The 22432-nt window shown below is 45.0% G+C and overlaps 1 protein-coding gene across 6 annotated transcripts in view; it reads right to left on the bottom strand.

The window, feature by feature from the left end:
* LRRC8D (leucine rich repeat containing 8 VRAC subunit D) overlaps positions 1-17851 on the bottom strand; it is a 115107-nt gene extending 97256 nt beyond the window's left edge. For 2 of the 6 annotated variants that reach the window (XM_027114284.1, XM_027114285.1), the window contains exon 1: positions 17149-17569. The gene's annotated coding sequence lies outside the window, so the exon portion shown is untranslated. Of the gene's footprint in view, positions 1-16712; positions 17037-17148; positions 17570-17590 lie in introns of those variants that run through there. The other 4 variants (XM_027114281.1, XM_027114280.1, XM_027114286.1 and 1 more) reach the window with 4 other exon arrangements.
* Between the last annotated feature and the right edge of the window lie 4581 nt (positions 17852-22432).

Genomic DNA, 22432 nt, shown 5'->3' with positions numbered 1-22432 from the left:
TCACTTCCAGGGTAGCACATGCAACAGGCTTTTCTGTGAAGGAGGTCTCTGGCACTCACACTCATCTCCCGGCCTCTACAAAACCTGGGCCGTGGCTTTCAAGGAAAATGTCTTCAGAGCCAACTGGCTGGCTTGATTGGCATTTACCCACGGACGGTTATTAGCCATTTTCAAGGAGCCAGAGTGTCATTTCCCATGGCAAAAATGTAGCAAGGGGATGCAAATCACCTTTTTAAAAAAGTCTGCCTGCAAGGTGGTTTAGGCTCCCTCCTAGGCACAAGAGTCTCCTGGTTTCAAGCAAGTTGAGAAGGAAAGCACTACTCAGAACACCTGCAGCATTACTTGGAAGACCCAGCTACACGTCAGAAACACAGGCTTGGGTGGCTACAGGCGTGAGCTGGTATGTCCCTGAGCTCAGTGCTTCAAAGCACACACATCTTGAGCAGAATTAGTAACATTTACATAGGACCCACACATGCCCTGCCTCACTGGATTCTCAGAACTGCCTTTGCAAGGAGGTCTCATTACCGCTGTGCTAGCAGTGGAGCTCATAGGTGTTGTTCTCAAAGCAGTAGGTAATGGAGCTAAAATTCACCCTGGGTCTGTTCCTCCTCTGAATTGAGAAGAAATGAGTAGGTGCATTTTGGCTGTGGATTTATTATTCTGTGCTACACATCTTTTACTCAGAAGAATCTCTCTCAACTATATCACGTGATTTCATCAACTTCCCAAGTTGTTTGAAAGAGTAAACTATAAACATGTGTTTTCCAACGGGCCAAACTGATTCTTAGCAATATGTCAATATAGATTAGGTTAAACATGATCTTAGGTTGCAGCTGAAAAGTATTTAATAAAATAATAAATAAGACAGATCCACAGGTCGATCAAACTGTGATGGACAAAATCTTTTTTTTTTTTTGGTCTGAGTTGGGTCTTTGTTGCTGCACGCGGGCTTTTCTCTAGTTGCAGTGAGCGGGGGCTACTCTTCCTTGTGGTGTGCGGGCTTCTCACTGCCGTGGCTTCTCTTGTTGTGGAGCACAGGCTCTAGGGCGCGTGGGCTTCAGCAGTTGTGGCGCCACGGCTCAGTTGTGGCTCGCGGGCTCTAGAGCACAGGCTCAGTACTTGTGGCACATGGACTTACAGTTGCTCCACTGTGTGTGGGATCTTCCTGGACCAGGGCTCGAACCCATGTCCCCTGCATTGGCAGGCAGATTCTTAACCACTGCACCACCAGGGAAGTCCCAATGGACAAAATCTTAATACATTTTTTCCAAGTTTCCCCTCTCATTCTTCAGTTAGTATGCAAATATACATGTAAAGTGAGCCATGTTGGCTGATGTACTGTGATTCAGTGAACATAAATATGAAAGATTAGCAGGAAACCATATAGGCTTGACTAAATGCAAATACTTGTACATAAGTTAAGAGTATTCAAACTGTTCCTGGCACAGACTGCTAACATGAACAGCCTTGGGTTATTTACTGACTGTTGATCATGATGTGTATGGTGTAGACTAAACACTGTCCTATAAGACATTTTTCTTTGGAAGGCGTGTTTTGTCTGTTCATTGTCTGTAGTGGGTATTTCTGCCTCCTTATTAAAAAAAAAAATTTAAAAATTCTCTTTGGGCATCTGTTTAAAAATAATACATTAAAAACCCAACAACTTAAAATGATTTAACAGGTCCAATAAATAGAATGTTTATTACTAAGAAAATAATGTTCTTAAAAAGATTTTTTAAATATATAAATATCTACAATTACACACTGGGAAGTAGCAATATAAGAGTTGATAGGGAATAAGTCATATTGTCTACTGAGTATATCAATTCTCAACCACCTATTATAACGGAATCTTCAAGAAGAAAAGCAATTTACAAATAATTTAAGGTGGCAAAGCTGGACAGTTTGATCTTCATCTCCTTTCCTTTGCCTGCAGTGGAGTGACTAAGGCAAATGGCATGAAAGAGAAACAAAGTGCCTGGAAAACCCAGAAACGTTATTATAAACTTTTGAAAGATTATTCATCAATATTTAAACTAAACCTAGCTAAACAAATTCCAACCACTTTATGTGTATTGACTCAATTATTCTGGACAACTCTATGAAGCAAGAACTACCATTACTTCCATATTACAGACCAGGAAACAGACAAGAGCTATTAAGTAATTTGCCTAAAGTAATACTACTAGCAAATACCAGAACTTGGGCAGCCTGGTTGGCCAAAGAATCTACTTTTAACCAACACATTTTACTACCAATGGGGTACCATTGGCTTGGGCTTGCTTTCTCCAGCACGAAAGTTCACGGGGAATAGTCCCATGCTAAGGCAGAAGGAGAGAAGTGAAAGGGTCAGGGGTTTTCCTTTCTACAGCAAGAATGTAACCACTGGTTGTACACGGTCAGGGATGCAGTGCCTGCTACATGTTGCTGAATAAAACAATATTTAAAAGAAAGGAAAAAATATCTGCTGAACAGCCAACTCAGGAAGAAGGGCTGCTTCCTTACCTTGACCAGAATCCTGGATTGCAAGGCTCCAGGATTGCCCACCTCCAGCACAACTGAATTAGCAAGGGAAGGGAATGCACTGAACTCCACGTGCTTTGATCTTCAAGAAGCATTTGATGGTGCCCCATACAATCAGGATGGTCAAATCAACTGAAACTTACGTGGCTACAAGAACCACACAGGAGTTAAGCAGGCTGGAAAGAAAAACACTGGATACATCTACCAGTGTGATGAAGAAAAGAACCACAAGGAACAGTATTCAATCTGTATTCAAGTAATTTAGAAATTATTCACACTGGTATAATCAAATTTGCACATAGGTTAATCTGGGAGGGGTGAAAAGGGCAAATGAGGGCAAGCCAAATGACTTAGTTAAATTAACAGAGAGGTGAGGAAAAACAGGAAGTTTGGTTTCATTTCTGTTCTCCCTTTAATTTTCAGGGAGGGGCTGAGGATGCCCATTGGGTAGTAACCGCCTCTAGACCTGAAATGCCAAGACTGAACTAAAGGTAAAGTAAGCAATAGCAAACTGGATATGTTTAAGATTTTAGGACCTTCAGTCTGAACTTCAAAAAGCATGATCCTATTATTCCACACACCATCAGTAAAGTTCCACGGGAAATAATATTCCTTTCAACAAGAAGACTTTGTTAGCAAAACTCAAAGAAATGAAGGGGCTCAAAGGCTGAATTTAGAGGTCAGATGAAAAAGTCAGTGGTGTATGTATAATCTGGCCCCACTACAAATATGCTGCTCAGGCAGAAGGTCATGAGAATGGTTTGTAAACATACGGCAGGATAAAGAACAGCGGAGAAGGAAGAGAGGAGAGAGCAAAAACTTGGACTAACATTATTTTTTTAAGCATAAATTATAATTTCTAATTTTTTTTAATGTTGAGAAATTGCTTCTCCCTTGGTAGAACTGTTTGCTCTCCCAGCAAAATTTATACTTTAAAAGTCAGTCGTTGATTTAGAACTCAAGAAACGGAAGCAGGAGGGGTCTGCAACATTTGGAAAAAAAAAAAATAGCCTAACTTCATGCTAGGTCCCAGGAAATGTACAAGTGAGCATCATACCACTCAACTCCTAAGAGACTGAAGAGCTGAACTATTAGCTCTGTAGCCACCATGCCCCAGGCAGCGGACTCCACAGCTGATGAGAGATTGTCGAGGAAGGGACAGTCACGAAGGAAATGCTGCATGTTCCATTTCCTTCGAAATAAACAAACAAAAAAAGCGGGTGGGGCAGGGTAGGGGACTTAGCACAAAGGCATAAAGTTTAGAGCCATAGTGCATTCTATTGTAGATGAATGGGAAAATTTATGTGAAAATGATGGCGCTCTGAGATTATTTAATATCTATACGGAATAATAAGCAAACGATGAAACCTAAATAGACAGATCTTCCCCAAGGTTTGATTCCTGCCCGCCTCCTATGGTTTATAAATCATCCACACGATGGCAAACTCACAATTGGCCTCAGAATGTCTACAGGCCCTACTCCCTTATCTGACTGCACTCAGAATCACCTGCAGGTTTTTAAACAGAATGTCTGGGGCAGGGGGTGGGTGGGTGCTGCTGGTGGGCATGGGGTGTTCCCAGAATCTGTATGTTTAAGGACTCCCAGGTGACCCTATGCTGCAGTCTGGTTGGGGAACCTTTGCTGCACACGTTCTACTCCTTTCTAGACACTGCCACCAGAATCAGTCACATCAGAGACTAAATGATTCCCCTTCTCAAGAACGTTTAATGGAATAACCTTCAAAGGCAATGGAATGGAGTCTAAATTCCTTAGCAGGACACTCGAGACCCTCTGTGATCTGTCCCAAACTACTTTTCTGCCCTCCTTCCCTCCCACATCCCTCACTCTGTCACAGCACCATTCCCCGAACACATCACACGCTTCTTTTATGTCTTTAGCACTTGCTGCCCCAATGTTCCCTCAGCACTGCTCAAGTTATTTTTCTCTGTGAAACCTTCTCTGATCTTTCCAATCAAAATCAGTCTCTCCTTCCTCTCAACAAATGTTCAAAAAAATTAGCTCATGCAGGAATTACAGCATACACCGCGTGCTGAGCTGAATTACACCAAACTGCGTAGGTGGTGGTCTCCCCCTGAAAGCAGAGGCATGTAACACACTCATTTTTCATACTGTGAATGAGAGACAGACCTAGGTTCAAAGTTTAGCTCTTCCGGTTACTTACTAGCACTGTAACCCTTGGTAGGTTATTTAAATACTATGAGCCTCAATTTTATAATCTTTGAAATGGGACACACAAAAAATGATTCCTACCTTCATGACTAATTTGAGGATAAAACAGGAAAAGTGGCCCAATGCGGACCACCTAAAATGCACCAAAATGACAGCTGTTGTAAATATCATTTATCAATTTTTGTTTCCTATCCTACCAGAATGCATTGCAGAGATAGTAAGAGTTCCAGAAGTATTTGCCTCCACTCAAAAACAAACAAACAAACAAAAGCATTTGCTTTCAAAGTAATAAGCAGTGATTTCTTAAAGCCCTTTCTCCTTGCCCGATTTTGTTCTGTTATGAAGGGCATTTCATAATATTTCTATTGAGAAGTCATTTCTTAATCCCCTTTCTTTCCTTCAAAAATCAATGTACAAAATTCTAACGAACAAGCCCTGTCTGTCCCTCCTCCTCCAGCTTGGCTTTCTGCTTTGAACTACAGTAACTGCACTGCCCAGAGAATTGCCCGCTTCACCCTCACAACAAACAGCACTTTGTAGGCAAACTGGAGGCGAGCCCAAAGCAGGAGGGGGCACCAAGGAAAAGGAGTTTGGGCCAGAAACTGAGTGGACACCCACATTATCATCCACACTGTACCACAGGTAAGGAGAGAACAGGAAAGGAAAGAAGCTCAGATCAACGCAAACCTTCCCACCAATTCCCAAGCCTCCAGCTCACCACTCACCCAACGGGAAAGACTCCCGAGGCTCACAGAGCGCACGCTGGTCCCCAGCTGCCTAACACACACGGCCATTGTTGTCAATAAAATATCGTCCTATGTAATAGCTTCTTATCCTCACCAAACCAATCCTACTGCCGTTATCACCCCACCCCCTCCACCAATTACAGGGGATGAAACCCAAGTCGAGAAGTCCAAGGCCACACAGTCAGTAGCGATCAGAAGAGTGCCAGGACTAAACTCAAGTCATCTAAGCTCCAAGTCCTTGGCCCTTCCCACGGACTTTTATGAAGTGTGAAAAGCAATTTTTAAAACTTTCTCAGAAGCTCACCAAATCCACTAGTTGTAAAGGTAAGAGTTTCTGTCCTCTTAGAAACAAATCTGGTGCCAAGAGTGAGGGCTGTCACAGCAAGGAGGCCCCACCTGCAGCCCTTAGAATGATCAGTCCGGTATCTTAGGACAGTGTTCCAGGAAGACCCTTTAGTTTCTGTTCCTAGACGGAAACTGTCTCCTGACAATTCTGTTTGTTCATGTGGTTTGGGGAGCAGGTATTAGGGAAGGAGTATAATTTTCTTTTTTTTTTAAATCAAACCCTGATCCTGAGTTTAAAGTTGAGGTGATATGGAAAGCAAAAAAAGTTTGTAAAAGCCTATTTGCAATCCTTGTCGTGAGAAGAGTACAAGAGGCCATAACGCAGTCCTCAAAAGCACAGATTCTGAAGCCATGACTGCCTGGGTTCCAATCACAGCTCTGTCGCTTCCAGCTCTGTGGCCTTGAGTCCCCTGGCTGCTCACAGAGATGGGGAAGTGCAGCCAGACAGGGCAACTGGGCCTTGTTGTTCTCTGCTACAAATGGGCTGTTGTGAGGAACACGTGACCTAATACATATAAAGTGCTCCAAGCAGTGCCAGGCATGTGCAAGTACTACGCAAGTGTTTCCTATTATTATTTCCAGAATAGATTACTCTCTACAATTGTGTTCTTTTTCAAGTGTATTTTAAAAGGCTGAAGAAGACTTCTTGCACAATTTGTTAATCCATAACGCCCCAAACCAGCACGGCGATTATTTACAAATTTCACTTCCTGATAGGATCTTCCAGGATTTCCATCTGTGGACTAGAGTCCCCAGAAGAACAAACAGTGGAATTCGAAGAATCTTCCTCCTTCCCAGCAACAGTGCAAGTAAATCTGTACCCATTCTCTCCATACTACAAAGGGGCTTCCACGCTGAGAAACTAAATAAAACAAAACGAAGAACTTACAGCATTGAACTAACTAACATAGGGGAACATCTGTAAAATTATCTTTATATTCTGAAAACAACCAAAGCGTTAAAAATTTAAAGTTATACCAGCTGAGAAAGACATGGTTCAGGTCACAGAGGGATGGCAATCCTAAGGACTGGGATAAAACCTGCTGTTGAATCAAAAGGTTTATTTCCCAGAAAATGCTGGAATTCCAAGAACAATGTGCTATCCTTGGGATGATTAAGAGAAAAATGGTTTTAAAAATCCCCTCTCAGGCTAAACGTCTAGACTCAGCTAGTAACAGAGCTGCTAGAGTATCACCTCTCCTCTCCTTCGGAGAGGGCGTATGTACTACAACAGATTAGACTTAAACAATGGAAGGATTTTCCCCAGAACAGCAGATAAAACTAAAGACAGGAGCACTAGAAGGAAGGGTCACAACACAGGTCTGGGGTCATGGCCTGCCCGGGGGCACCCAGCCAGGAAGAGGGGCTAAAACTCAGCCTGCACTGACCTCCAATCAGCGTGCCTGGCGGGGCAGGTGCAGCCCTGCGGCCACTGACTTCACACGAAGGGACCATGGGGGCTACACCAGTGGCACTGAGCACACCAGCCCCCCGCAAGCCAAACAAGCTGGAGTCCAGAGCCATCCGAGAGCGGCGGGGCTATCGCCGCTCAGACAATGCCGTGGTTTACGGGGTGGGGGAAGAGTGCTTGTCTGTACCGTGGAAACGTTTTCAGCTTTCCTGGTTTACTTTGTGACGCCAGCTGTCCTGTCGTCGCCTCTTCCTTTCCTCACTCTATATTCTCCTGACCTAAATCCTTTCTTTTCCTTTTCACTCCAATTCTCCTTTTCAAGAAGCCACCACACAAGTTGACGTGCACACTAGGAACGGCAAAACAACAGCCCTCTGCCCAACCAGAGCTTCTGCGCTATTTCTGCATATTTATCACATCACAATGTTCCCTTCTCATGTAAGGACTCCTCTTTCATCTCCCTCTCCTCCCTATAACCCCCAAATCAATGTTAAGATATAACGGAGTATTCCTCTTCGCCTGTCTCCTGGGGTGGACGATCCTTCTTGCCCTCCAAGCGGCTCTGACCCTTTGTTCTCTACCACGGGGCCCACCTGCCCCCCCGCCCCCCGTATCTTCTCCTACCTGCTGCATTCCCATACTCCGCGTATTTCTCTCTGTGTCTGTCACTCCTCAGGCAGGACAACCCCTTCAAATGTAACCACTCTGGATGTAACAAACCAAATTTAAAGGGCAGAAATTGTTACCATTACAAGTACGGGGATTTTGGTTTGTTTTGTTCTGCTTTCTGTATGTGTGTGTGTGTGTGTTGTGTGTGTGTGTTGTGTGTTTGTGTGTGTGTGGGGTACATAAAACGATGACATCAAGTTTTGCTTTGTTTCAACTTTTTAAAAGTGTATTATGCTTTTATTTAAATCATATGCTTCCATTTACCTGGCCACTAAAGGGCTATCTATCTCTAAGGGCCTAAGCTCACAGGCTGTATCCAGCCCACAAAGCTATTTTGTTTGGTCTGCAGGAAGTGCTTTTTAAAACGTCGTGTTAGCCAATCTTTTAAAATCAGGAGATTTTTAAGTAATCCAGATTTCTGGCTTACAGTGAAAAAATCAGAAGATCTGTCAAGACTGGCCCACATTCCCATATGGCAACAGTTGGCTGCTGAACAGATCTGCTCAACAGGCCCCTTTTAGACAGGACCTGCAGTTGCTGGTTCAGCCCAGGTTCACCCCCCACTCCCTCCTGATCACCCTACCCTGAGGTTGAGTACCAGCTGTCATAAATTATCCCATGTGAGGCCTGCTTCGGGCAGTGTTTGGGATATGCCTGAGACCACAGCTAGCATCTAACTCTCTCTGGTTAGAGCACAAATTACAGATGTAATTATAAAGTTTCTGCTTCGTACAGAATTTTCCAGGTACAAATAATTCATAAAGAAAAGAACTTAGAACTAAACAAAAAGGAAAATGTCCCATAACAGAGAATACTAGAAAAGAACTAAGTTAAAAAAGAAAGCCTCTGGGTGTGTGTGCATGCGTACGTGCGTGCATGTGTGTGCGTGTATGTAGGAAGGGGATTCATTTGTGCAAGCTGTGTAACACTACAGACCATTTCCCAATTTGTACTTGGTTATTGGCTAAATGTTAATATGAACAATAGAACCATTAAAGTAGAAACTCTAACAGAGTGAATTCACTCCACTGAAATAATTATATTGGAGCATAATCAATCTATAAACAAGACAGACTACATATCACATAGATATATGGATATTTCTTGATTCATCGTCATTAACTCAGAGGATATGGGTAATGATTACTTGTCTTTAACTGCATATATTTGTGATAGCATTTATTCAGCAAACATTTGGATAAAACACCTTAACAAATATTAGCTACATCTTTATATATTTATGTACAGTAGTGTTGTAGGGTCAGATCTAATTAGGAGGAGGGCACTCAGTGAGTGCTATTACAAGTGGCATTCTATCACCAATATTGATGATAAAAGAGAATAGGGCTAGAAAAAGCACCAAAATAAGTGATTTTATATTACCCTCTCAATTCTAGAATCAACTTTCACTCAAGTGGTTTTACCGACAGGTTGATGTTTTCTAAAACCACTGTGCGCTGATGAGAACTCTGGCCTGGAAGCCTGCAGAGCTGGGTGCCCCTATAGCTCTCCTCAGCTGTGTACCCACGCTTCAGATCTGGTCCGTAAATGAGGAGCATGAACTAGACAAGCTGTAAGGTCTCTTTACACATCAAAATTGGATTCTCTTTCTTTAAAAGAAATATTAATAATATTATAAAATGAATACAAAGAAATCTAAGATAAACGAGAAGAGTGCAGTACATTAAGAGAATGAGTTTTGAAATAAGCAAAACTAGCTTCAAATTCCACCTCCACCACTTCTTTGTGATTTTTTTTTTGCAAATCACATAACCTCTCAAGCCTCAGTTACCTCATCTCTAAAGTGGGAATAAGTCCACCTTCCACTCAGGATTGTTTTGCAGATTAAATGAGAATGCATGTAAATTCCAGGGCATAGGTCTGGACAATCTGTAAATGCCTAAGAAATGATTATTGTTATTAGCTATGGGTATTCCATAAATCGCTCAATTACTTCTTGACCAGTTCAGTTTTTAAAAAACCACTAGTTATATCTGATAATAAACTAATTTTAAAAGCTTATTTCAGTAGGGTGCCATTGCAAGAATCATGGGGGTCATTTTCCAAAGACTTTTAATATTCAAATAATTCTCAGAACTGGCTTGGGAACAAGAGAATTTGACAGACGGCACTTCATTCCCAGTGTGATGGGCATGAATCTGTCCCGTCTCCACTGAGTGAGCTCTGCAGAGGCAGCTTCCTGGTGGCTGACAGCCTTCAGAGAGAACGGCTGGCTTGCACTTCCTTCCTTCTCTCTGCTTTGTAGAATTCATTGCAGTACTGGTGATCTTTTGATGCTGAGATTTAGCAATGGGGTTTATGGGTTGCTGGGGAAGTGAAACCTTCTCTGGCAAAGCTCCTATTACCAGCAAGCAGAGAAGGAAAGTAAAAGGTTTTTTAAGGAATTAAATGTTCATGCGATTTCCCTGGTGGTGCGGTGGTTAAGAATCCGCTTGCCAATGCAGGGGACACGGGTTTGAGCCCTGGTCCAGGAAGATCCCACATGCTGCGGAGCAACTAAGCCAGTGCGCCACAACTACTGGGCCTGCGCTCTAGAGCCCGCGAGCCACAACTACTAAGCCCGCGTGCCACAACTACTGAAGCCCACGCGCCTAGAGGCCATGCTCCGCAACAGGAGAAGCCACCGCAATGAGAAGCCCGCACACCACAACAAAGACCCAACGCAGCCAAAAATAAATAAATTAATTAATTAATTTTAAAAAAATGTTCATAATAGAATCTAACATCGATATGTGTGATCCTTCCCCAATAGCAGGTGTCAAGAGGAGGACATGGACATCCTGAACACCTCAGGGAAGTAGTAATTCCCAGACTTTTGATTGATACCACAGACTAGTAAAATTTCAAAAGAAGACTGTTATAAAACTACCAGGTTTTAGGTGACCGAGAAATGATACCAAAAGCAAACCATCATCATCCTTCTATAAAAGGAAAAAAAAAATTAACCCCTCAAAATAAGAGATCCCAAGATTAAAAAAAGAAATCCTTTAAATTGAACAAACTTAATACTAAAATTAAACACGAAAAGCCTGCTGCAGTCTTTATTCTTATTTTTCCATAGGCTGGTGTAACTGTCACAATGGATCCACTCTGGAAACGACTGCTCAAGAACGGACTGCAGGTTGAGCCCCTCATGCCATCCAATCCAGGACACAGCATCTCATGGAGGCACCAAGGGCCACACAGTGGACATCTGCTGTCTTGGTCATCATCTTCCAAGGACACAGATGTATCCTTAGAGCTCCTCGTCTTAACTACCAATTGTGGGCCTGTCAGCCACAAATGTTTCAACTTTCTGAAGGTTTCTCCAGTCAATACCAGCCTTTCCGTACAACTATGCAAGATGGTGGTTCTCAGTCTTGGCTGCACACCAGAACCACTTGGGAGTGAAGAGGGCTCTTTTCAAAATGAAACTCCACTCCCAGAGACTCTGACTCAATAGGTATGGGGAAAGGTCTGCGCTCATGTCACTTTAAAACCTTCCCCAGGCTGATTGTGATGCCAGCCAGGGCTAAGAAAAACTGGTACCCTATTTTTTTTTTGCGTTTATTCTGAATTTATATCTTATAAAGCTTTAAGGAATGCACCTCTTCATGCATTCCTTCAGGTGTCAAATACCAATGCAGGGCCTGCCATGTGTGGGGCACTAGGAAATCAGTGGAGCACAAGACAGATACATCCCTGCCTTCACCACACTGACAGAGTACTGGAGCAGGCAGACAAGGAAGCAGGCGATTGAAACGGCACATTCAGGTTTGCTAGGATTAGGGAAACAATCCAGGTTTCCTTTGTCCCTAATCTAGTGGTTTCATGGGCTTCAGAGACATCTCCTCCCAGCTGTCTTCTTCCAGATACTAGAAACTCTAATATTTACATCAGAAAAGCAGATGGGCAAGGCTCTGTCCTCATGGAGCTTCCATTCTGGCAGGACTGTCTACCCTTTCTAGGTACCGTTACGTTGCTCACTCCAGCTCTGGTGTCTTGCCTAAAGTCAGGTGCCCATGCTTTGAACAAAGCACGGTAGAAACTCAATTAAGACTGTGTTTTCTGTTTTGTTGCCAAAATCTTTTGATGAAGCTTAGTATTTCCTGTCCTTTTTAATCTGCAACAACAAGCTGGGACAACACTGTGCAAGTATTTTCAAAGCCCTTTCCTGGATTTTCCCACCAAAACATCATCCTGTGACAGCTCCATAATTCCCTCCTTAATACCTGACTTCACATTTGCCCACAAAGAAACTCACCTGCAAATCTTCTGATGACTAACATATCCCAGCACAGTTTCCCTGGAGTAAATCCCCGTTGGTTAGCTATTTCATAATTCAGAAGAGCTTACTGTCATCTGTAAACCTAGAAATTTCACTGGGTACTCCTTCTTTTGGATCAATTATGTAAGTAAGACCTAAGGGACCCCACTGTTTACACACCTCCAAGCAGAGATGTCTTTAGCCTTAGATTTAACTTGTGGTCTTTAAGGTAGGTGGATTCTAATGCCTGCTCTGTCACTACGTCAGCTCCACAGGCCTCAATTTCCTCATCTATCTAATTCAAACATTGATCACTGCCATCCGTAAAATTCTCTCCTCCTACTCAAAAATGATACACTGAATCCTCAATCCCAAGGTGACTTCAACTTTGATACAGCCTTTGAAAGTGTAAAAGGACAGTTTCCAAGGGTTGTCAAATATTTCCCTCCTCAAGAAATCTCGTAAATTCACAAAAACCCCTTCTTCTCATAGGAATAACCTTCATCTCCAGAGGATACAGACAGGTTTCCCATGTGGGCTGGCACAGAAGTGAGAGCAAGCAGACTGTACCATCTGGACAGGCAACACACCTGCAACGAACTGGGGCACAATGGACGTTCCTAACAAAGAGGTTACACATTTCGGCTATGAGATCTGGAATTTTGTTCTAGCACTCTCTACACTGTTGGATGGCGACCACCTGAATCAAGTAATTTATTTAAATCTAGTTTGCTGGATAGATCTAGAACATGTGGAGAACTTGGCACTAAGTTACCTAGGACTTCTGACCTGTCCGCTTCAAAAGACATCCAAGAATGGTAATTTCCTAATGTCTTCTCAGTGAAGACACGTGAAATCTGCTAAGTGCGATATTACACCACCCACAAGCTAAAGCTTAGTACTGGGAGAAAGGCCCATCTCTAATCCCCAACACCCCCCCACCTTCCCCAAATGTAAAGCTCTCACTAATGAAGTATTTCAGGCACACTAGCAAAAAAAAAGAAGAAAAAAAAACATTTAGCCTGAGTGGGAACAAACTTCATCCATGGTTTTTGCCAATACCAGTTATTACCCAGTTTACCTCTTCACAAATTTCAAAAGCAACTCGGATTTGGCAAGCTTCAGATTTGCACAGAACATTAGCAATGCTCTTCCAGATGTCTAAACAGAATTACAAAGACCCCAGAGGAGTACCGATTTCAGAAGCTTGCAACAGCCTGAAATAATTTCGAAAGGGCACCTCAGGTGCAAACATTAGCAAGAGCCTAACTCAGTGTAGCTTGGCCATGAACACAAATTTCTCAGACGCCCCTCAACTTGGGGCTAATCAACCCCCGGAATTCACCTCCATCACCCAGCACGCCCAGCTCTCAAACAGGACCAGCAGTGCCAAACAAAGTACTGGGTTTCATGAAGTATTAACATAAGTGACTATAAAGCTTTTTTTTTTTTTTTTTTACTATAAAGCGTTTGACAAAGTTGTCCTCCACTCCTCTCTCATGTGATTACGAGGCAGAACTAAGATTTTAAAATCCCGAAAGGCCTGAAGACTGGACCAAAATAAATAGGATAGAACTGAACAGGGACAAAAACAAACCAAAAACACGTCCATTCAACTTCACACACACACACACCCCCAAATCTGCATGATGAATACAGGATGCAGCAGTTCATACAACAAATATCTGGGAGTTCTGACTGTCCAGAATCCTGTACATGAGTCTGTGATGGGCAGTTTTGTAAGCTTAAGCTGCAGAAAGTAGATGCTTGTGCCTTGGTCTCAGGAAATAGCTGTCCTACTATACTCTTTGTGAACCAGATCAGGTCTCAGTTACCATACTCAATTCCAGTTCGCCATAACTTTCCATGAGAGATGTGGACAAACTGAGAAGACAGAAACCATGTCCCATGCAGGACTGTGAAAAGAATTGGGACTATTTTGCTTTGAGAGAAGTTAGTCAGCTGGAGGGCCAGGAGGGGGACGTCATTCTGTCTTTGCCCATGCGATGGGCTGTCCTGGGGAAGTGGGTAGTTCCAGAGGACAAGAATCAACAGAACAAAGTTTCGGGGAGGCAGTCTTCAGCTCAAATAATAATCATACACACAGTCCAAAGATATGATGACATGTCTTCATAAGTACAGAGGTCCCTGTTCCTGGTGGTGTTTAAACAGAGGCTGCCTCACAAGTATAAGAAATTACTCAAGTAAAGAAGTTGGACCAAGACTTCTCTAAAATACCAATTTCAATTCTGTGATTCTCCACTTACCCAATATTATACTGCCCTGCTAGCTCATCTGCCACGATCTCTCAAAAATGCCTTTTTCTCTGATTAGAATTTGCCCAGATCCTAACCACTTCTGGCCTAAGCATAGCACAAGTCTCCTAGATTGGCTTCCCAACCTCAACATCCTTCCTCCCATGTCAAAACCACCTCCTTCGAGGCCTATTCTGAGATGTAACTTCACTTCACAGCAGCCTTTACCTCCCCTGTCTAGGCAGGGTTCCTCAACCATGGCACTGCTGACGTTTCAGAAGGGATAATTCTTTGTCATGGGGGATACCCTGCACATTGCAGGATGTTTAGCAGGCTCCATGGCCTCTACTCACTAGATGTCAGTAGCACCTGCCTCCTAGCTAGGACAAGCAAAAATAAAACCGTGCCCAGATTATTCCCAAATGTCTGCTGGGAGGCAAAGTCACCCCCTGTGGAGACCCACTCTTGAGGCAAATGATTAACACCACTGACTTGTGGTTCAAGTTTTCCACTAACTAGATCCCCTCTACCTCCCTTCATGTTCTCTGCTCCAGCCAGGCAAACCTATTTTTGACCCATGACACACCTCAACGCTTCCCCTAATACGTGCTCCTTCCCTCTTCCCCAACACACACAGCACTCCCGGCTGGCTCCAATCACCCTTTCGTCTCGGTATTCCTTGGCCTCCTAGACAAATGCAATCCCTTGCTTCTGGTGGTGTCCTCACGTGGGCGGTCTTACTTGCCCTCTATTCGTACGTACAAGAATCCTCTTCTTCCTGGTTAAGGCATCACAGCACCCACTCTGGTTCTCTGCTTCTTGCTGGTACTTAATAAATATTGGCTGGCATTTCTCAGAATGTCAACATCAGCTCCAATGATACATGAAAAATATGTGAAATCCCTTACCAACTGCCATTTCAAGTACGTATGTAATCATGAGCACAGTTTTGACAAAACTTTGACTTTTTCATAGCTAGTACCAATTCACCTACAGTACTGAGACTGAACCAAGTCCGATCTCCAAAATACAGCTACCAAAATAATTCAGCTATTGGGACCTTACAAACACAGCACACTTTAAAAAAAATTAATCAAAAAAAGTTCTGCTCAATATAAAAATTAAGAAAAAAAAGGTCAAGCTTTGACCAAGTTTTTTAAATTCTGTAAACCTTGGCAGAAAGAAAAGGATACAAATATGGCTCAATACTTTAACTGTTGCATCATACACCATTCCACATGGTCATGAAGAGACTGGAGGGCTGGGTCATGTAAGGACAGTTTCCTCTCCAACCTTGTAACGTGTTAGGTTTTAATCAACAAAGTACACACTCACACACCCTCAATAAAAATGAGACAAATCTAAGATAAAATGTTCAAATATATAAATAAACCATGCCGATTTAAGATTCTGGATTGCTTTTTCCCCAGCTCTATGGATTACCTAATCATTTCATGGGAGGCTCCCTTACTAACCTATAGAGACCAACAACTTCGCCGGAACCCTAGTTTACCTAATTTTCATCTCAGGATCTTTCCTATCTTGTTCTTGTATTTTAACAGGGTTTTAGTCACTTGATGTCGAATACAGGAAAAGAGACAACTCTCACCATGTCCTAGCTGATGGGAGGTGTCTGGTCAGTATTAATGGGCTGTAAAAATAAATGCTGCCTGAAGACCCCATTTACTGGGAATGGTGCAGGGTTCTTCCCACAGGTCTGTACCATGCAGAGGCCCCAGAAGCTCTGGCGGGGAAGGTCTGAATCACTGTCATTCTTGGCACTTGGAAGCGCCCTTCGGTTGCTTATGAAGTAAACAGCCCTAACCAGTACTGCAGACGGGAATTCCCTGCCTGCCCAGACTCTTCCAACGTCTGGCACAGAACACATAATAGGTGCTCAATAAGTGCAGCCTGTCTAGAATTTTATTATCAAAGCTGCTAAGGAAAGTTTCCATAAGTCAGCTCTCTCTTTACTCCTGAATCTCTCAAAATACGTCCTCAAAGCTTTCCTTGCCCAACACGAAATATTTTTTTCAAAGTCAAAGAGAAGGAAAGGAGGAAATCTGCAAAACAGAAAGAGCCACACAGGAGTCCAAGTGGCTCAAGTTGGGCCCCACAGTCGGCTAAGGACTCCCCGATACCCATTCCCCATCCCCTGCGCCTCCTGAGTGCTCCCACACTCTCACCTTTGCACTATTTCTTTTCTGAAACCCTACGTCCCCACCTTCTGCCACATACACCCCCAACTGCGTATCCAAATGGGGCCGCATACCCCTCCTTTCCCTCTCCAGCAGGAACCTACCTCTCCTCCCCTCGACCTGCGGCAGCTCTTCTTTACCGTGGCTGGCTTTGTAAGAAACCAAAAAAACTCATTTCTTTATCCATAAGGGATACCCCAAATGAAGGGGAGAGAAAGAGGAAGGCCCCTATCAACCCTCCAGTAAGCGGAGGTGATGATTCCCTGAGCAACCACCCCCAAGCCTCCTCCTTTCCAAGCCACTGAACGGGATTTGAGCAGAAGTCCGGCTCCCAAGTGCCCACGCTTCCAAACAAGCTAGAAGCGGATTATACCGGTACCCAACCCGGAGATGGCCCGGGGCGGGCTGGGTGCACCTGCGGGCCCCCGGCTCCCTCCCTCTCGCGCTGAGGGCGGGGCGAGCCCTCACTTCCCAGCCCAGCCCACCCGGCGCGGGAAGGAGGCGGAGGGGAAGCGTTTCTGGAGAAGTTGAAGGGCTCACCTTCTGGGCAGTGGGCCAGCGAGGCCAGACACCAAACACCCACCTCCGGGAAGAATCAGTGGAGCCGTAACCGGGTCTCCCCGCCCTTCCGATGGGGCGGAGGGAGGCGAGAGAAGGGAGCGCGCGTGGGGGGAGCCGAAGGGAGGCGGTCGCAGGCACTGTGCTCTCGCGGGGCCCACTCGGCTGCCGCGGCGCCCGCCGCTCAAACTGCCGAAAGCAGAACGATCTTCGGGCCCCAGCGGGCCGAGGCGGGCGCCCGGCCCCGCCCGCCTCCCCCGTCCCCGGGCTCCTGGCTCCCCGGCAGCGAGGTCCCAGCCGCAGCCTCCTCTCGGGCCGCGGCGCCGCGGGGCAGGTCGCCGGCGCCGGGGTGGCGCGCGTCGGCTCCGGCACGGCTCCCACCGGCGCAGCCCCCAGCCCCTGCCCCGGAGAGGCGCGCACCAACCTTGGGGGGCAGCTTGGCCGCCTAGCCCCGGCTTAGGCGGAGGCGGGAGGTGGCGGCATCACCTGCGGCGTGCGGTGGCTGCTCCCGGACGTGCCGGGGCGGCGGAGGCGCGCGGCGCCCAGGACCCTGCTTTCGCGGCCCCGCCCGCGGCTGCCACCTCGAAGCGCGGCGGAGGAGCCGGGGCACCACGGGCGGCGGCAGCGGCGGCGACGAGAGCAGCAGCACATGACTCTGTAGCGGGGGGAATTAAACAAAGCGTAACATGGACTCCGGGCCCGTGCAGGCGCTGCAGCTCCGGGACCAACCGCAGCCAGCGAGCGCCGCGACTGGCTCGGCCGCAGCCAATGGGGCGGGCTCGGGCCTCCATGTGATGGCGAGCTCTCTCCCCCGCCGGCTCTCCCGCGTCTGCCGGAGGTCGGGGCGCTTCCGCCGCCGGGCGTGCTGGCCGGAGGGGCGGCGTGGCGAGTTCGGTGGCCCGGGGTCTGACGCTGGCGGCGGGAGGCTGCTGGACTGCGCGCAGGTGCAGCCGGCGGGGAGGGGCAGCCGCCGTAGCTCGCAGTCGCCCCATCGCTCAGCTGTAAAACGCCCCCCTGGACAGGGCGCGGGGCCCGGCGGCCAGTGTCGCCAGGCGGGCGCGAGGCCACCTCAGGAAGCTTCATCCCCCCTGGGGCTATCCTGTCAACTCAAGCTCTGATAGTAAGACGGGGGTGGGGTGGGGGATGCGGTGAAATGGTGGGGGGAAATTTGAGTAAAAGTCGTTTCGGCGGCTTCCAACCCTACGGTGAACGCGCTTTCCTAGGATTTGGGGCACACACAACTTTATCTTGGCACGAATAGCGTCCCACCCTCATTTGTTCAGTGTCTGCTATTAAACATACAACGAGAGAGTCAGTTCTTGTTTTATTCTGAGTCTACTCTTCCCCCCCCCATTCTTTTATGCCAAAAATGTCTTGTATCTGAAGCAGGCAGACGAAAGGTTGTCCTCCGCTAAGAAGTGTTTCCCAACATGATAGTTTTCCCTCTTGTTTTTGTGGTAAGATCAAAGAATATTTGCAGTCTTTTTCGTGGTTGGGGAAACGTAGGGGTCAAGAAATAACGTCAGGAGGGATGTTTGGAATTGTTGGTTTTTAACATGACAAATGGTTCCAGCCCAGTACTTCAATATCTCCTTTCATCTGAATCCACCCGTTTCTGTGAACAATGGGAAATCTCATCTCTCTTCTCCCAAGATCTCTCCATGTCAGTGAATGTTCAGTCAGCATTTACTAAGCATCTAAATGTTGCTCATAAGCGTGCTGCACAAAATGTTACAGGTACTCAGGAAAGTGTGAGTTCAGATTTAATGAGGCAGTAAAGAGAGTGGTTTTCTAGGGTTTCAGGAAAGACTTCAGAGAGAAGGGGGTAGGACTGACCCTTGGAGAGTGGGCACTTGTTCCTCAGGCACTGGAAGTAAAGTAGAGCAGCACTGAGGAGGAGAATGAACAGAGGTCCAGAACACACTCAAGGGACAGTCCTAGACTACTCACAAGATGACACTAGATTTCGAGCCCTTTTGACATCCTCTTGCTTTCTCACTTTCCCTGCCCTGTCCCTTGTGCCAGCAGCCTCTCCTGTTCCACACACCCAGCCAAGGAGGTGTGTAGGCAGGAGCTGCAGCAGGTGATCTAATTACAGTACCAGATTCGCTGATCTGGGAGGTTAGAGCTGTTTTCAAACTGTTAACGTCTAGTGGTGTGATGTTTGGATTGAAAACACCTCACTACTATAATTAATTTGGAATGTTTTGCTGTTAGTAAAAACACTGTTCTGTGTTTTGATCTTCCCTGAGTTTTAAACTATGGTTCTAGATTTGAGAGAAATGTGATTTCCGGAGTGGGATAACTTGAGAAAAGAAAAAAGTAATACTCAGAAAACAGTCAAATGTAGAGAAAGAGGTACACATTCTTATAAATGAATGCAAATTGGGTAAATCCCTTTGGAGGACAATTTAGCAATTTGGGATGAAATTAATATGTGAGGTTCTTTTGACCAGGCAATTCCATATCTAGGAATTTATACTTTGGACGTATGTGTGCAAAAATTATGTATTTCAGAAATATTTACACACATGTAGAAAAATATAAGTACAGGTATGTTTATTACAACATTGTTTATAACAGAGGAAACATATAACGGTGTATAAGTCTAATAACAAAATCACAGTAGGGAACTGGTTAAGCAAATTTAACTTGTTTTATAAAAATAAGAGACCTATTTGTACTAACATGAAAGAATGTCCAAAATCTGTAAGTGAAAAAAGCAAGTTGCCGAACAATATGAATAGTATGATCCCATTTTATTTGCATATTTTGTCAAAAATACACGTTATAAAATGTATGCTTAGAGGAAATCTGGAAGCATATATAACAAGCAGTTAACAGTGGTTGTCTCTGGATGTGGGATTACTAGGGCCGTTTGCTTTCCATTACAAATTTCTGTATGTTTGAATTGCTTTTATGTTGAGCACCTATTATTTTGATAATAAGAAAAGTAGTAAAAAGGGGGTCCCCTGGTGGTGCAGTGGTTGAGAGTCCGCCTGTCGATGCAGGGGACGCCGGTTCGTGCCCTGGTCCGGGAGGATCCCACATGCCGCGGAGCGGCTGGGCCCGTGAGCCATGGCCGCTGAGCCTGCGCGTCCAGAGCCTGTGCTCCGCAACAGGAGAGGCCACAACAGTGAGAGGCCCGCGTACAGCAAAAAAAAAAAAAGAAAAAAAAAAAAAAGTAGTAAAAAAAAATTTAAGATAAAATTGCTAAGAGCTGTACCAATGACAAATAATGAAGATCACTCTGAGGGTCTAGGAAGCAAAAAAAAGGTCAGCTTCCCCTATTCCCCAAGGAAAACAAACAGGTAGGAGGCAGTAAAGAACGATAACTGATTTGACATTGGATTCAAAATGAAGAAATATGATAGAAGAGGCATCTGAGGCTACTCTAGGCCTGTCTACAGGGATCCGGTGAGGGAAACACAATAAGGCTTCAAGGAAGTTCTAGTCAGCAGAGACTTGAGAATATTTACTGTCCTTTGTTGAGTTATGGTCACAAATCGGCAACTATTCCAGCACTTGTTAAATCTGTATCACACTAATAATGACAACAGCTAACACAGTGCTTGTGATAGGCCAGGCACTGCCCTAAGTACTGTACATGTGTCTGCTTTTAGTCCTTGCGGCAACCCTATGAGAGAAATACTACTACTATCCTCATTTTTTAGAGATGCCTGGAGAGGTTATATAAGCAATCGGAGATCACACAGCCTTTAAATGGCAGAGCTAGACTTTTAAGCCCGGCAGCCTGGCTCTAGAGGTCCAAACACTCACAATACTAAGGACCATATAAGATAAAGACCTTTATACATGCATCTCTTTCTACCAAGTATTGTGATTCTAAGTTGATTTGTGTTTACCTAAACTGTAGCACTTGGCATGCACTAAGGCACTCAATAACACTTTAAAAAAATAATAAATTTATTTATTTTTGACTGTGTCGGGTCTTCGTAGCTGACGCGGGCTTTCTCTAGTTGCGGCGAGTGGGGCCTACTCTTTGTTGTGGTGCGCGGGCTTCTCATTGCGGTGGCTTTTCTTGTTGCAGAGCACGGGCTCTAGGTGCGCGGGCTTCAGTAGTTGTGGCACACGGGCATCAGTAGTTGTGGCTCGAGGGCTCTAGAACGCAGGCTCAGTAGTTGTGGTGCACGGGCTTAGTTGCTCCGCAGACCAGGACTCAAACCCGTGTCCCCTGCATTGGCAGGCGGATTCTTAACCACTGCGCCACCAGGGAAGTCCCAGTAATACTTACTGAATGAGTGAATGAATAATTGACTCTCCTACTAGAGAAGAATCTGAGCTCCTTGGAGGAGTGATTTTGCATTGTTCCTGTGTTTGTCACCCAGTAGCGTGCCCAACATGTGGTAAGCGATACGAATTGCAGTAATCTGTAAACATGTTTTTGAAAAGTTGTGCAGAAATCAAGCTTTGTAAGTTGATCCCAAATATCCGAAAGGGTAGCTTATGAGTAATATCATGATGAATTCCTCGTAGAGTGAAGAATAGCCCTGGGGGACAGAGCTAAATCTGGTTGCACCTGTATAACCATACACAAATAAATGTGTGGCAGTAACGCCGATGAGCTGAAGAGCTACAGGATTTCAAATTATATGAGCCTCTCTCTCTTTCTCTCACCTCTCTAGGTTATTGAAATGGAGATAATAGCACCTATCTCCAGATATTGTGAGACCAAGGATTCAATCACATATGGAAATGTCTTAGCCAAGTGCCTAGAACATAGCTATTGTTAAGTAAATGCTACCTACTATAAGTGTATCCACATATTACAAGTGTGACAGATTTCTTAGTCTATGGTTATTCTGTAAATACTGCAGCTTACATAACATGCAACACCTCGGGGCTCACATATACATAAGGCTTAGAAATTACATAGTCGCAGTTCAACCTAAGCACATGGTAAGCAGTACTCTTATCTTTCTTCTCCTGTGCTACCTCCCACTGTTCTCTTCTATCTCTTTACATGGGTTAAAACCATTTCACTTCTTGGACCTATTTAAACTGTCAACCTTGGAGGTAGGAAGCAAATTGTCTGCCTTCTTCACAGCTAAGGAGACTGAAATGCTGGCGACCAGACTAGAAATGAACAGGTGGAGGGTGGAGAACAGTGTGGAGAAAAGGAGCCGAGCGGGGTGTGTAAGGTAACTCTCGATGCGTCCTGACGTAACATAAGGTCCAAAGGGAAAGGAGAATTGCCAGACTGCTATAGTTAGAAATAATGTGGTGAAATTGAAACTAGAAAAAC

This window comes from Aethalodelphis obliquidens, unplaced genomic scaffold, assembly GCF_003676395.1.
Source record: "Aethalodelphis obliquidens isolate GAN/ISIS:26980383/991018 unplaced genomic scaffold, ASM367639v1 scaffold13, whole genome shotgun sequence".
NCBI classification, from domain to species: domain Eukaryota; kingdom Metazoa; phylum Chordata; class Mammalia; order Artiodactyla; family Delphinidae; genus Aethalodelphis; species Aethalodelphis obliquidens.
The sequence above is the reverse complement of the archived record's forward strand: the minus strand, read 5'-3'. Positions and strand labels throughout refer to the sequence as shown.